General features: G+C 38.7%; 1 protein-coding gene across 2 annotated transcripts in view; it reads right to left on the bottom strand.

Annotated features, from left to right (window-relative positions):
• The window catches only part of LOC106073644 (protein jagged-1-like), a 47,681-nt gene extending 30,794 nt beyond the window's left edge, over window positions 1–16,887 (bottom strand). Inside the window, exon 1 of one of the 2 annotated variants that reach the window (XM_056025475.1) lies at window positions 16,598–16,887. The gene's annotated coding sequence lies outside the window, so the exon portion shown is untranslated. The remainder of the gene's footprint in view (window positions 1–16,597) is intronic. The other variant, XM_056025476.1, reaches the window with a different exon arrangement.
• Between the last annotated feature and the right edge of the window lie 468 nt (window positions 16,888–17,355).

Raw genomic sequence — 17,355 nt, 5'->3', positions numbered from 1 at the left:
AACAGATAAAATGTGTCTTTATCCTTGTGTCTATCTGAATATTTTATTAGGTTGTTTGTTGTTGCTTTTTTGTGTTGTTGGTAGTTGTTGTTTTGTTTTTGTTGTTTTTTTTTGTAAATAGTGCTCTAGTGTTTATGCATATTTGTTACTTTACTTTGAAGTCTTCTGTCTTGAAGTGTCTCTTAATGATATATTCAGAGCATGGAATGGGTTGCATGAGTCAGCCAGGAAAATCAATGACTTGGCAGAATTTAAGTCATTGATTAACATGCAAGACTAGTAGATTGACTTAGGAACACGCGTAGGACGTAATCTTCTTTGTTTTTGTTTTTTGAAGTAACGTCTGTAAGTGATAAGAGAAAATAAGATAAGATAAGATAGGCCTACACTAAATATGTTAACCATTTAAGTGGTACATCTTTAGAAGCCTGTGACGAGAGACATGACTGATGGTGATAAGCTTAACAGTAAATTGCGGGGCCCCTGCCAGGCGCGGGATCCATTTGGAGCAATCGGTCAAATCAGCCTAAGGCCCTTCTAAGACATACATATTTCTCGGCCTCATTAGCATACTTGGGTCCTATCACTATAAGCCCTGATCCTATTACACTGCGTACTGGAAAGAAAAATGTCAAAATATTTTTCTTACTGAACAAGGGAGTTAATGCAAGCGAAATTGTCAAAATATAATTTCTAGTAAACAAGGGGAGTGAATGCATGGTGACGCGACTGTATTTGTGTGAACTTTGACATCAATTATTCCACGTGATCTGAAGGCCAAAAATGATGACGAATGGAACAAAAGAGGAACCATGGGAAATCTACGCTTGGGGTGAAGCATGTGCGCTAGAATTTTCTAATTAACCTTTAGTCATTTCATTAGATGTTGAAATCTAGTTTGAAAAAAAAAAATCACGTCTAGTCATGTGAATTAGTTATTAATAGAATCCAATCATTATTGACTTTAATAATGAGGCTGGTGACAGACGTTTGAAAGAAAGATATTTATGTATGACAAGGTTTGAAAAAACAAATACGACATTAGAAAAACAATGTGTGGCCATTTCTCATATGAGTTGTCAAGAGAAGAGGGTGGGTCTTTTTTTTATTTGATATTTTAAAAGTAATGAATCTTTTATATCGTGGGAATAAAAGTATACTTTGTAAGTTATATAGTGATTTGACTAACACATTTATATATTCGTTGTTGTTTTTTAAACTTTTGTAAAACTCTATGGCCATATTACAAGGTCTTCGGGCTTGTAAAGAACTTCCTTTAGGGAACAGTACCAGGAAAAAGAAGAGGCGGACAGAGAAAGCGATGTGAATAAAACATAAAAGATTGGACGGGCCTGCCATTGAAAGAGGTTCCATCCAAGGCAAAAGACAAGAGAGGCATGGAGAAAGGCGGTCGACAAATCTTGTGTGGTGCCCCTACGGTCCAACACACTAACAGACATTCCTCCCTGTCCTTTTTCTTTGGTTAAAATTTCATTCACTTCCAGGCCCGTCCATTTTTTGAGTTGTTTTCCCATCGCTTCCTCTGTCTTCCTCCTCGTCATCCTGGTACTGTTCCCTGAAGGAAGGTCTTGGCGAGCCCTGAGGACATTGTGATGAGGCCATAGAGTTAGAGTTTACGGTTTGTTTGTTTTGTTTTTACAGTGGTTAGCAGTGGTTATTCAAATTACAATTATAATAATTCTGTCTTTGAGTCCTAGGATGAAGTATTCAACGAGTCTTCACAGTCCTATAGCTATCATCTGCATAGATTGCTCTATCTGGCTGTCTGGTCCAGTGCTATGCACTCTTGGATATGTTTGTAAAATGTTTTAGATATTTCGGATGTTCCTTCAGAGTTGAAGATAGTTTACTTCCTAGTCCAAACCTCCCGCAGGACGACGGGGGGTTGGAAGCGGGCAGGGTTTGAACCCGGGACCATCGATAAATCCAAACAACAGTCCAGCGCGCAAACCGCACGACCAGGCAGTGTGGATACAACACACAGAGTTCATTAAGTGACTCTTGATACAACACACAGAGCTCATTAAGTGACTCCGTACAGACGCCTTGAAGCTTTTGACGTTCACTAGTCAACGAGTTACGCCGATCTAGTCTGACAGAGTCAAATATTTGAGAACCAGTTACATAGTCTACAAACTTTGTATTTTTACAACGCTATGGTTGAAGTATCTTTATGAATCGGTTCTTTCATTTGGAGCATAACATTCATATTTTTTTTTTGTTTTGTTTTCTCTCTTGAAGGATTTGAACACACACAAAATATTTACTTGAAAAAAAAAAAGAGAAAAAAAATATCCTATTATTTGGCTAAGTTCCAAACTCTTTATCATCAAGAAACCTACAGATTAATAGTAGTTGCCTTTGAATGCAGACTTGCAGCTTATGTAATACAGGCCTATTGAAAGGGTCATTTATTCTTGCTATTTAAAAGTAGCTCGCTACTTAGATTTATGAAACGCTACTAAATACGTGTATATGTAAATATTGTAAATATTGGCAGACTTTATTATTTCGGGTTGTAAAGTTTTTATTTAATGGAATGTAGAGCTTTCATCAGATTGTAGATCTGGGCTAACCAAAAAAAAAAGATTGTGATAAGAACTTAAACCAATAAAGATTAAATTATATAACATTTTATTTTATATATTAATAAGTTCTAGATATCTACATATTCATTAAGTCAATTACATTTATTTTAAGTATATATTTTAAGGGTAAAAAATTAAATCTTATCTTATATAATACAGACGTTACTTCAAAAAAGAAGATGATTACGTCCTACGCGTCATGCATTCAGTCATGCAAATTAACCAATGACTTAAATTCTGCCAAGTCACTGGTTTTCCTGGCTAGCTCAGGCAACCCATTCCATGCTCTAATAGCACTAGGGAAGAAGGAATATTTGTACAAATTTGTCCTAGCATATGGGACGAGGAGTGTGCTTTTATCTTTGTGTCTTTCAGAGTATTTTATTCAATTTTGATTTGTATTTGAAGATTATGGTTCAGTGTTTTATGTATAATTGCTACTTTACTTTTGAGTCTTCTGTCCTGAAGGCTTTCTAAATTTAGTGATTTTACTAAAGGTGTTACTCTAGTCAAATGTGAATATTCATTTGTTATGAATCTCACTGCTCTAATTTGTGTTCCAGTTTCTTAATGTTTTCTTGAGTTGAGGGGTCCCAAACGGAGGATGCATATTCTATCTGAAAAGCATAACCGTAATCTTGGCTTTTTTTTTAATACTTGACAAATTATGTTCTTTCATTCACCCAATAGCAACAAGGGCATTCATTCATTATGCTATACACCAAGCAAGGGCATTCACTCATTATACACTTTGCTTGTTTGTACTCTCGAGGCTAAGCATAAAGGAAATGGGGTTGGGGTCTATAATTACACACAAGAAAGGCCCAAAATGAGATTACTACTTGCTGCATCTACAGCACTTATTATATTTGTCTCCGTTGAATCGCGTAGCTGGGTTGCCCCAGAGGTAAAGACGACGCCCTTGTTCGATAGGAACAAAAAGAGGGGGTGGGGAGGAGGATATTGTTTTTCGTGCTTTAGATAACCTTAAATGACAGGTGTGTCGTGTTCATCAGACGAACAGAGTGATCAGAAGGTCGCAACAGTGAGACACACCATGAATGTGTCGGCAGTTATTGCCCCTTCAAAGCACTAATTCGTCCCCTACTGTTTATGACAGTATAAAACCGTTTAGCCACACAGGGCCTCAAACATGTCAAGAAATATTCAGCCAAATATGCATAATTAATAAAAGACAGAATTAACGGAACTGAGACTTAATGTAGTCTACTAGTTTTCTAGTCCGTTCTTCACTTATATGACACGCTTCTAGATTTATAAACTCTTTCTCTCCTAATCGACGATATCATCGTTGATTTGACATCTATAAATTAAATTAATATTTAATTTTTAAAACTTTTACTTTATGTTACATAGAAGGAGTTTGCATTCCCCTTTAGTTATCTACCAAATAAAACATTTTCTAATCACAAAGAACAAAGCTTTTGAAGCTTAATCATAATATGGTATGAAATACTAATTAGCAAAATGAAGAATTCCGTCTGAATGTACAAAAGTAATTACGGAGGTAAAGAGTTAATATTATTAATGTATTTATAATTGGGATTGAAAAGCGCACTAGCCCCCACACGAAATTCCGCCAAGGGTTTCCACTTACTAAAAATCCGGACCTGTTTCTTCCAATATGCTAGTCCAGCTCTTATCTTATATATTACAGACGAAGGAGACGTGACTTCAAAAAGGAAGATAATTACGTCCTACGCATCTCATGCGTCAATCTAGTCATGCACGCCGACCAATGACCTAAACTCTGCCAAGTCGCCGGCCCTCCTGGCTGATTCAGGCAACCCATTCCACTCTCTAATGGCACTAGGAAAGAAGGAGAACTTGCACGAATTTGTTCTAGCTTGTTCTGTAAGCTTGGGGAAAACGAACTACAATATATAAAATAACACTACCAGTGGATATAGATGGGGGTCTGGTGGCCAGATGGCGCTGCGCTTCCAAACCAAGGAGTTCTCGAGTTCAAATCCAGTAGACTCATGATTTTATCTTTTTTTTTAACTCTCGGAGTTTCTCTGGACTAAATTGGCATTTGACTGAGTGGTATAGGCCTCTTGCCTCCCCAGTGAAGTGGCTACAGTTCAAACCCAAATCAAGACCAGAATTGATTATTTCTGATTGAACTCCAGCAGAGTTGAGTTTGCTCTAAATCTCAGAAAGTCAAAGTTTCACAGTATCCAACAAATGATCCTCAGAAATCTGTAACTCAAAAGCCTTTCAATTTAAATCACGTCTTCACTTTTTTCAGTTCGAACAAAACGTATCAATTCAAACTATTCGAACACAATGTATCATTTCGAACATTTTGAAGCATCTACTAGAAGATTCATTCCTAACATAATTAGTACAAGTTTCTCACGAACAGGGACAGTTTAATTAATTTCTTGTCCGTTTGACACTAATTAATAAACAACATTTTACATCCTGATAATTCCATTTCAGAACATTATTTTTGCTACCGATCGTTGACTTGTAACACCAAACTGCTGGTAGACAACTATACCGCTGTAGGCGTAATATATCTTAACTAACGAAACTTCAAATAAAATGAATTACTTCCTATTGTGAAAAAAACTAAATATAACTTTAATTTATAATATAGACAAATTCAACTTCTGATGAAATGAAATAAATGTAGCAGACTTTAGTAATAATATATTTTAACTAAATCGAAGTCATTACAATAACACAACCTTTTAGTCTCACGTTCTGTCTCCCTAAGTAAGACCAAGTGACGACAACGCCACCTATGTTGCATCATTCACATCCAAGACACAAGCGCTCATCTAATGTAGCCTTCAAAGAAAAAGGATGAACGCCCTTATTAAAACAGCGGGAAACCTCCCAGATAACTCAGTCCTCCATTTGTGGGCGTGTCTCAAAATCCGTTTAGAGAGATTGGCACAGAGCGCACTGGGTATTAAGTATAATATAAAAAAAATAATAAAAAATAAACAATTAAATACTTCTAATAAATCGGTTCGGATCTCAGAATAGTTGGTTGATACGTTTCAGGTGTATCTGAACTCTGAAGACATAAAGTAAGAAAAAAACAACAACTTAAAAATGTTTTTTTTTAAAAAGGTTTTATAAGGGAAAGTAACACACAATCACGGCCATATATCTCAATGCTGCAATTACCACTAAATAATTAACTAATTGCTTAAACTTGTTAAACCATGCACACAGCAACATACGGACACCCCAATACATACGCATTGCAACATACGGAAACTCTAACATATACGTACGGAAACACTAACACATACGCACAGCAACACGCGGACACACCAACACATATGCGCAGCAGCATACGGACACACCAACACATAGGAGCCAACGTATAGCGACACACGGACATAGCAATATACGGACACACCAGCACATACGCACAGCGACACACGAGCACACCAACACATAGGCACAGCGACACACGAGCACACCAACACATAGGCACAGCGACACACGAGCACACCAACACATATGCGCAGCAGCATACGGACACACCAACACATAGGAGCCAACGTATAGCGACACACGGACATAGCAATATACGGACACACCAACACATACGCACAGCGACACACGAACACACCATCACATACGCACAGCGACACACGAGCACACCAACACATAGGCACAGCGACACACGAACACACCAACACATAGGCATAGCGACACACGAACACACCAACACATGCGCACAGCGACACACGAGCACACCAACACATACGCACAGCGACACACGAGCACACCAACACATAGGCACAGCTACACACCCACACATACGCACAACGACACACGGCACAGCAAGAAATAGACAAACCTATACATACGCACACACACACACAACAAAAAAGTCATGCACCAACACATAAACTAAATAGCAAACAAGGCTTGATGAATAATAGGAGCCCATTTGGGCCATAGAAGAACAGTCGTTTCTTTCATACAGATAATGCAAATCTTGAGCCCTGGCCCCCCAGTACCTTGATACGCCACCGCATCAAAACATACGCACTCATAAACGCACACACACACAGTGACACAGAGACAACGTGTGTTTGAAAGATACAGGCTACTACTAGCCTTAAAAAAAAACAAGTTGGCTGTATTTAAAGTTAAAGATTGATTTATTGATTGTAAAGTGACTTATAGGTGTTATAGTAAAAGTTTCAAGTAGTCTGTCCCAATGAGAAAAGGGAGATAACGCAATGTCTCATTCTTCCTCTTTGGTTGCGCCAAATCTTCTTGGCAGAAAAATACAGAGTAGTTTTTTTTTTTAATTTATTAAAGCCATCTTTGTAATATAATGAGCCCCTCTTTGAAAAAGAACAAATCTACACCTATGTGTATAATATCTATTTATCTTATCACCTAATTTTTGCTTGAAAACACGCAAATTTTTTTTTTTTTTTTTTTGCTGAAGTTTTAATTCAGTTTCGCGTCAAATAACCATGTTAATTAAGATTTAAGTTCACAGTCAGCAATAAACAAACAACAACCATTAGTGTCATGGCGGAAACAATATTTTATTATATTGAACGCGTGCACCTTTGCGCACCATATCAACAGTGCATGTAGTTTCAACAGCGTGGCCATAACTGGCTGCCTGGTCGAGCGGTTTGCGCGCTGGGCTCTCGTTTTGGAATTTATCGATGGTCCCGGGTTCAAACCCTGCCCGCTCCCATTCCCCCGTCGTCCTGCGGGAGGTTTGGACTAGGAAGATAAACTATCTTTATCACTTTTCTATCCCCCCCCCCTCTTTTCACCTCACCCTTTCCCATTCAAAAAAAAATATTTTTGTTTCTGATGCACCTAATTAGATATGGCTTGATTTATACCGCAACCCCTGGAACAAACAGAAACTTTTTTCCCGGGAATTCAATGACCAGAATCTTTTACCCCCTCCCCCCCCCCATACACACACCCTGCGCTTTCAAAAATAGATTTCAACTTTTCCACTTTTTTATCGAAATATTTGAAAAAGCTTTCTGATGTTTTCAAACACCACCAATCTTTTAATATTAAGTATAAAGGGGGGCTAATTCAACTTATACCACCACATCAGTCGAGTACAATTTCTTTCTCTTGTTTGAGATACAAAACAAAATAATTAATCACCAATTGTTAATTAACTCACTTGTTAAATTTATTTTTATTATTTCTTGTGTTGTCAGGTAAAAGAAATAATTTGTGCACAATATCAGCTTAACCCGAAATCGGGCGTGGGAGAAACAACGTGTACAAACTTTTTACTAGACAGACAGACAGACAGACAGACAGACAGAGTGAGATGATATAACTTTGTAAAAATCAAAAAAGAAAGAGAACAGCGGATTGAAAAAGACAAAGAGTGTGAAAGAAAAGAGGGATTGGGGAGGGGGGGGGGGAGGGAGGGAGAACTTTCCAAATGAGAACAAGAGAGAAAGACTTAATTTTTATTCTCCTTTAAAGTTGAACTAGGCCCCTCTGTAAACACCTTTCTCACCGGCAGCTAGAGACATACCACAAACTAATTGTGTTCAATGCTCTTCAAGTGGGCTAACATCTGTTTTTAAATAAAAAAACAAAACAATGCAGGCCCAACGTGACCGTGAATGTACTGATCACTGCTATTCTTTTCTACATCGAAGATGTGTATCTTTTCAAAAGCTGAAAATCTTGAAAAAGTTGCCAACTCGTACAATGGAGAAACCTTTTTTTTTTTTTTTTTTGTTGTTGTTGTTGTTGTTTTATTCAAAGTTATTTTTGGAAAGAGATTGCAAAGAATGAGTGACTAACTGGCATGAAGCTTTGACCTAAAAAAAATGTGCTGAAAACATCCTTCAATGTGCGACTGTTTTGTTTCCTTTGACACATGGGAAATTGTTTTCTCTTTGTCCTTTCTCTATTTTAACTGTGTGGGCTGTTAATTGTGTAGTTTTTCTATTTTGTTTCCTTTCTATTTTTGTAAGTCAAACCTCCATTTTTTAATGAATATTTTATTGCCACGTTTAGTGTTTATGGAAAATAGCATTGGTTTTGTTTTATATTTTCATTTTAAAATAATAACACACTTTAGACTGTGGTACTTAACAAAACAACTCTGTTTAATAAGCAAGAACAAAATATAAAAATCCTTTAAAAAAAAAATAATAACAAATCTTATTTAAAGGGGAAGAACTCCGTCCTAAAAACTATATCTACCAATAATGTACGGGTTTTTTCCCTTATTCGACGGTCTGCAACAAGATCAAGACAAATCTTTTTGAACCACAAACCCTCCCCCGGTTACGCCCATGGTTTAACCGTTAGGCAACTCTCTAGAGTCTTAGATCGATATTATAGACCACTCTGGCAATACTCTTGCAGACTCCTTGGCCCACCAAGGAGGGCAAATTCCACCCACCGTCAGGCTGTAAGTTTCCACCATGCTCTGGCTATAATTCAAAAAACAAAAACAGAAATGGAAAAGTGGCGTGAGTGCTGGGATACGTCCCAAAAAGCCCGCGGAGTCTGGAAGCGTATGAGGCGTCTTGACCGCACATTCCCGTGGTGGAGGCTGTCCAGGCCTGAGCAAGCTATTATAACACAGTGCAGGCGAGGCTAATGTCCTGTTGGCTCATATTTCTCGCGGCTATGGCCAAATTTCGATTCACGGTGTCCCCGTTGCGGGGAAGAAGAGGACACCGTGCCTCATTTTCTGCTTGACTGCCCCAGACTTGCTTATCTCCGTCTCGACAGGTCTGGGAAACCAAAAATTCTCGACCTGTATAGTGACATGTATGCACTACGCAAGACAGCAGGGTTTCTGTCCAGGGCTTTTGCAAGAGAGGATTTCAGCCTCTCAAGCCCTCACTCTAATGGAGTTTGATGATGATGATGATGATGATAAAATAAAAAGTATGCCGTTTTTTCTAAAAGAAAAAAAAAAGTTAATGACATGAAATACATAAAATTAAGAGGTCATTACATTTAAGAAAAATGCATATTATATATTTATATAATTTTAAACGCCACATTCTGTAACATTCAGCATTCTCTATACTAAATATTATAACAATAAAGATGTGTTGTTGTTTTTTTTACATTCAACTTTTGGACGGGCTCAGCAACTAGTACATTAAAAATAGCTGTCTTTGTACAGGTAGATAATCTGAAAGTAAAGTCTTACATATCTTCACCTGCACGTAGGTACATTAACAATGGTCTCATGTGTGTTGCCTCCGTCAATCAATCATCGCATGTCCACACATCGCCTGGCCGTGTAAGATGGTAATGAATTGTTTATAGGCAAGTTGCCAAGTTTGAGAGCGTGTGAATCGGGTGTTACTAATTAAACTAGATCTCTTCGCTTTAACTGAGGAGCCAGTCAGTCAGTAAGTCGGTCCGTGAGATGTAAAGTTAAAAAGTTTCATTTTTAAACAGATTGGAGGTTCTCAGAGAGTGCCCCTATCCATTCCATAAGGATCTGGGTATGCGTGAAGTGTGAAGGTTTAACATTTGTACTTTCTCCTATCAATATTTCATTTTTTTTTTTAAACTTATACAAAAGCGCTTTGGAATGTTGTTACCTTGTCTGCCGATTACAGTGGCGTAGCTAGGGTGGGGGAACGGGAAGAATTTGAAAAACCCCAGGGCCCCCACTTGAGGTCCCACCAAATGAGTGTTCAAAATTTTGTTTTATGTCATTATCTCATGTCATGATGTCGAATGTCTCAATGACAAGGGCCCCGAAAGAGCTCCCGCGGGACTCAAAATGACGTCAAATTCCTAGCTGCGCCTCTGCTCGAGTACTATAAGAGATCAGAGTTATAATATTACAAGAGATATTATTCAATAAGTGATATATTGAGACTCTGGGTAGGAAGAAAACAGTAAAGTGACTAGAATATCACATGTGATGGTCTTGCTGTCCACCATTTGTAAGCATCATGCCCTGAGGCTCCGTGCTGAGATCACTCTCTTGTATCACGATACGGGTATCTGGCAACAGAGGCAGTGTTCTTGGGGCGTTTCTCTGCCTCTGTTAAAGGCAAGGCCCACACATAAACATCGCACCAGCTCCACCATTCTCAAGACTTTGAAATCGTTTCTAAGTACCCTGCAATCTTTGAAAATGTCTTTGATCTTGGTGGAGCTACCATCTTCTACCAAGCGTGTCCCCAGGTGGCGGATAGGGGAAAACCCTTAGATACAAGAGTCAGCTGTGAATAACTAATAAACAGCCGTCGACCAACTGGTTCGCAGTCATGGAGGAAGGGGTTGGGTTTTCCAGTGTTTAGGATATTTCTTTAAAACCTAAAAAAAAATCCAGGGAGATTGCAAAAAGCGAGTAAAGGGCGCTTAAACTCTAAGCCCGGGTAAATGAAACTCATTAACTACGGATAGTAATTCATCTAGGAGAGATAACTCCAAAATAAAACACCTGCTGCCTTGCAGATGATCTTGGCTGATCAAAGGCTATGGGAGCACACCCAGAAAGAAAAGCAGACTAGAGCCGGAGTCAATGGGCCTCCTGGAGCATATTACACACGCAACTTCATTGAGAACGAAAAAGAAGAAGAAACTTTTTCGATGTGCATTTAACAGTGTGGACATCTGGGATCGAAGTTCTCTCGAATCCTAGCAAAGTAAGCTCCTATTGGATTAACCCTGTTGGAATACGTGACAAATTTGCTTGACCCCTTTTTTTTTTTCTAGCGGCAGCACTACTCGTCTGTCTGTTTGGGTGTTTTAGAAATTTCGAGACATATGGTCACATGCTATAGTGGTTCCAGCTGTTCTTCTATTTAAACATGTTCCATTCACAATTCCTTTCTCGTACATTCTCGTAAGTTCGCGATAGCCCTGGTGAGTCAAGAAGCGTTCCGCATTAACGTGGCAGGTGAATGTGAAGAAATGTAATCCACTACAGTGGAATCCACTAAGCTCTCAGTGGAAGGGAACAAGGAGTGACTTCGAATTGGAAGAGTTCAAATCTCCTTCAATGTAGTTTTATGTAATGTTTATCTTTATAGTGGTTGGCTAGGAGAAGGTAAACTCTGAATCCAAACCTCCGCTGCCTTGCGGCTATACCCAAACACGGGAACGGCTTCGGGAGACAACCCTGAGGAAAAATCAGGAGCTGGTGACCCTTAGGCAGACTGTGGCACACCGTGCTACAGCCTGGCAGAGCCTGAGGCGCTACTGATCCCAAACTGTATTGGATATTCCGTTCCTTTAGTCACATCAGTTGCGCGGAGAGGGGGGAACTGCTGTGTGGGCGACATCGTTCCGACCATAAACAATGCCCAGGGTTTCATCTCACTTGCTCTGAGACGAACCATAGTCGTTCTACGACTGAAGGAGGCCAATATATCTTAATACTATCTGAGCTAGTAAAATATGCAGGTCACCACAGCTAAATCTAAATAGGCTACTAGTGGTGGTCGGAGAAGTCTTTTCTCCCGCGAAATCTTGACCTTAAGCAAAACGATGTCGTAGTGAGTCTGGACGGGTAAGAAAGAAACGGTCGGGAACTTCACTGTTTACCGTCGTGACTGTGTGACACTTGCTGGACGAACTTAAAGGCATGGAGGATGTGTGACATGACGTCATGCCTCGAACTCATCTGTCATGTTATGACGTGGTGCACAGATTTGTCAGCCCATTCTTAATGTCCTAGCAGGAACGAAGACTTACTGACAGGTCTGAAGACAAACTAACAAGCGCACTTCCTTGTATTTGTTTTCTTTAGTGTACACTTCCCTTACAGAAGTCTTACAGAAGCCTATCAGGCATATTCTGTACATTGAAGAAGGTGTTTACAGTTAAATACCGTCAGCAATTTACAAGGGCGTTATGTGGCTAGGTAAACTACCCAGCTATGCTGTTTGTTTTGTTTGTTTGTTTGTTTTTTTACCTTGTTTGAATATACTAAGAGTTTCTTTATATATTAAATATATTCGTGTATTTCAAGTACTGACATGATACTCTGTATGTTACAGTGTTGAAAAGAGAATAACAAAAGATTTTTTACAGCAGTGGAAACCGATAGAGGTCCACTGTATGGAGAGTATGAATGGAAGCATGTTTGGTCGAGTGGTTTGCGCTTCGAACTATTGTCCAACGGTCCGGAGTTTAAACCCTGCCCGCCATCATCCCCTGTTTGGGCTTGGACGTAAAAGTAACAGTAAAGTTCCACTTTCAGACCTTGCGATCAATAGGGCAGACGATGTAAAGGTCATCTGTTTCTGTGACCTACGGTTAACGAGGGTGTCGTGTGACCAGCACAACGACCAACCGCCTTTACTTTTCCCCATCTAATGTCAGGTACCCATCAGAGCCGGGTGAACTTAGGGGCGCCCTAAAAATCCCGAAATTCAAAATCCCAGTCTTCACCGAGATTCAAACCCAGGACCCCGGATTCGGAAGCCATGCCGATTATTATATTAATTTTAAAAAAAAATCTTTTACGTTGACTAACAAAATTTAATAACTGACCATGTGCAGAGTCTCTATGAGCCCCCACTGGAAACTATCATCCATGCCGACGCTGATATTAGCAAGCTCGAGACTTTGATGCGTACTTGACCAGGTGATCTTTTTTTTTTTTCTCCAGCAGGATTAATGACCTGTCAGTTACGTCACAGTACTGAGAAAGTGTCACCGTGCTGAAAGAAAGTGTGTGTCTGAATGTGTGTCTGTGTGTGTGTGTGAGTGTGTGTCTGTGTGTGTGTCTGTGTGTGTGTGTGTCTGAGTGTGTGTCTGTGTGTTTGTCTGAGTGTGTGTCTGTGTGTGTGTGTGTGTGAGTCAGTGTGTGAGTTGAGATGTCGAAAAGGAAAAGACCAACTCATGACGAAGAAAATATGGGGGACACTTTTTATGCGTTGCTGGCCAAGGATGCACTCTTTGTTTAATACCACTGAGCAATTTAGCGATCCTCAAAACAAATACGACCAATTTCTTCTGTTAGACAGTTAGTATTGTTAGACATTTAGTTAGTACGGAGACGCACCATAGCTGACGGACTTTGAACGCGACATTTAGTGACGTTACAGTTTAGTTGGGTTCTAGATTATTTATGTTAATATAGTCAGTTTGTGTTAAGACTTCGAATGGATAACTTCATAATACGGACAGAGACTCGACAGTGACCTTATCAGTATTAAACTTCAATTAAACCTGTATAACGGTCTGGACTTAGTCTTTTCTACTTGTTACATGTGTAGGCTCTGTTCTGTTACAGTTAAGCGCATCTAATACACCCGTACAAGAAACCCAGACATCTCCAGAATAATCTGTCAAAGTCAGACAGCCATCAACGACTACCAGGGCAAGGTCTATCACAGTTCATTGGTTACATTTCTATTCCTTACGTTGACTTTTAAGTCACCAACGTTCCTTATTGAATCAAGATTATTAAGCTATAGTCAAAGCTCTCCTTCAAGGGAAGGCAGCGGCAAGGCTTGAATCCTAAACCATCGTGACGATATTCCGTAGCGCTAACCAGACGACAGACTACAGCTGGGAAATAATGCGTACATCGCTGAACGCCATTCGGTCACTCCTGCCACGCCAACTTTCCAGTCTTGTTCCAGGCTCCACGTCAACAGCCTCCCTAATTACCAGGCAGGTCGAAGGTCACCTCCTTCCTCTTGTTCCAGAGCGCCAGACTCGGAATCTTCCTTATTGTTGCTTTGCGCGGAAAGAAGCTTCTATTTAAACAGACCATTCCTGTTCCGTGTTGAATAGTACGTTGGTGCGCACCATAAACTCTGGTGCATGGGTTATAAAAAAAAATATCTACCAAAAGCTAAAATTTCTACATTTTCTAAAATTTTCAAGAATTTTGAACTTTTATTTTAATTTAAAATTATGTTTCTCTTTTCAAGAACCCTTCGCTGAATAATAATAATAATAATAATAATAAAGGGACTACAAGGAATCTTCTTTCTCTTTAACCAAACTCGACCCTAGCAGCGCCAGAGAATGAATTCTAGTTAATTTCTTACATAATAATAATAATAATAATAATAATAATTTTTATTATCCGTGAGAAAATTTATTTTACAGTTGTTCATTACCAAAAACAATACATGATTAGAGTAAAAATTAGTACCATCATAGCACACGAGATATACGTCTATACCACGTAAATCTGTAACGTTACATGGGAATTTAAATTCCGAACAGTTGGTTGCATATTGTTCAACGATCTAATTGCCAAAGAAACATAAGTGTTCATGGTTGATGACAGTAGATCTTCATTGTGATGATATCACTAAAATATTAAAATGATGAAGAAGAGGGTGATTTTTAATGCTTAAAATCTTTATAGCTTTCTTAATTGTGTTTATCTCTATTTCTATTACTGCAATCTGCAGTGCTTTTCTGATTATGGAATGTAGCGTTATTTGAAACTACAATGGCTTAACAAAAATACAAATCAATTTGATCTAAAATAGGTGTGAAAGATTTGCATAAAATAGCGCAAAGCCTTATATGTAACAAAAGAAAAAAAAACGTGGGAAATGTGGAAGATTCGCATAGAATAGAAAACAGTTAACAATGTTAATCGTGCAAACATATTTAGATGGTCTTAGGGAGGTAAAAAAATAGAGGAAAAAAAAATTGGTTTTAGAAATAAGGAAAGGAGGATTTACAGAGGCTCAGTGGGATCAATTGATGTTTATCACTGGGCTCTTGCCAACTTTGAAAACTCCAAATGAACTAAATTTCCATACTGTAAGCAGGTCGACTTATTATCTTATCTATTTTTAGAGCAACGGGGAAATTGCGTGTGTGTGTTCGTGTGTGTGCGTGCGTGCGTGTTTGTTTTTATTTCAGAAGTTTGCTAGAGTAGATTTAAACCAAATTTCTCAATGATGTTTTTTTTAAAAAACATGTTTGAACAAAGAGTCGATGCTAATTGATAGAAGATGTGAATTTTAATCATTCAATTCTATTGATTTTTTGTAAATCGAATCGATTCTGGTGTTCTTTTAGAATTTAAAATTATCACACTCTAGGCCAAGCCTTCCGTAGGACGGTAGGGGATGGTAGCCGGCAGGGTTCGAACCGGAGACCATGGAGGCGATAGCCCAGAGCGCATACCACTCGACCAGGCAGCACTCCAGTGTGGTTTTAGTACACGCCTCTGGCGCAAATGAATTAATACTTCATGGGCCCAGTCCTATGGCTGACGTAGTCAGTGAACCACAGACGTAGATTGCTCATTCACTCTAGAATTCTCCACCCCCCCCCCTTTTTTTTTAAAGTACTCGTATTGTGATTCTCATTGTTAGAAACTGATTGAAAGTCTTACACATGTGAATACCATCGTCCATACATTTACATCTCGTTTCCAAAGCTATAGCTCCTTACTTTGAATGTACGTTGAAGGAAAGAGTAGATAACTAGATACATTTTCTGGTAAATCATGACACGTTTGAGACAATATTATTTATTGATTATATTTATTTTTTCAATCCAATGAAATTACAGAAAGTACAATCCAATGTTGCCAACTTAAAGGGACATAAACTTAATTAGGACCTAACTCTAGGGGAACAACTAATTAGCTTATAAAATACTCAGAAAGAAGTAAAGATATAAAAAATATATTTTGTATGCTAGGGCAAGTGACATTCGAAAAGGGTTAGGGTTGCCTTATTCAGACAAGAGAATCAATGATGATGGAAGACAAGATTAACCTATAGATCTAGATAAGTTTAGGCGTAATAGAATTTTTTTTAAACCCGACACTGTAAATTATAAGATAAGACAAGATAACAACACATTTCTAATTGTTGTGAAATTAGTATGAACACATTTTTAAAAAGGCTTACCCAATACGATTAAATTAACCTGCCAATTAAATAGCAAACAAATTTATTTATTTTTTAAATAGAAGCAAGAGAAAATGTAGTAACGGCTTTTTTTTTTTCAAAGACGAGCCAAATAGTTTAACAACAAACATTTTAGGAATTTTAGCCTACCTTTCTAGTTTGCTCCTGTCCTCTTTGTTCCAACGTAAACACACACTCTGCCAGGTTGACGCTGAACACAACTGATTTGAGACCTATTCGGTTGAGAGAAGGGAGAAAATACACAGTTGACTCCCTTCGCTTGTCAGCGAGCCCAAGGCGACAACAGACAACACGGCCTTCAACTTTAACCCCAATTCACCTTTCTTCTCACCCCTGCTCTCGCCTTTTTCTTCCTTGTCTTGGACGAAAGTTAAATAAGGGAAAAAAACAGATTTTAATTTTAGATTTTTATTCCCCGACTCCTCACAGAAATTGCCAGCAGCTACTGGCTTAAAAAGAGGATACGTAACAGCTATTTATAGACACAGTCTGTCCACGCTAAATAAACGCCTACAAATATATTTATGAGTGTTATGCTGACATTTGGTTTGTAATGCATTTTCCTTAGAAACTTCTTTACATCAGAAATCGCATCCGAAATTAAGCCTCCCCTACACATATGTCGGAGGTGCTGTGGCTGAGCAGTAAAGTGCTTGGCTTCTGCGTCAAAGGGGTCGCGAGTTCGAATCCTGGTGAAGACTGGGATATTTTTAATTTCAGCATCTTTTAGGGCGCCTCTAAGTCCACCGAGCTCTAATGAGTACCTGACATTAATTGGGGAAAAGTTAAGGCTGTTGGTCTTTATGCTGGCCACATAACATCCTCGTTAAAAGTGGACCACAGAAACAGATGACCTTTACATTATCTGACCTATAGACTACCAGGTC

The sequence above is a fragment of the Biomphalaria glabrata genome, chromosome 4 (genome assembly GCF_947242115.1).
Source record: "Biomphalaria glabrata chromosome 4, xgBioGlab47.1, whole genome shotgun sequence".
Taxonomy (NCBI): Eukaryota; Metazoa; Mollusca; class Gastropoda; family Planorbidae; genus Biomphalaria; species Biomphalaria glabrata.
The sequence above is the reverse complement of the archived record's forward strand: the minus strand, read 5'-3'. Positions and strand labels throughout refer to the sequence as shown.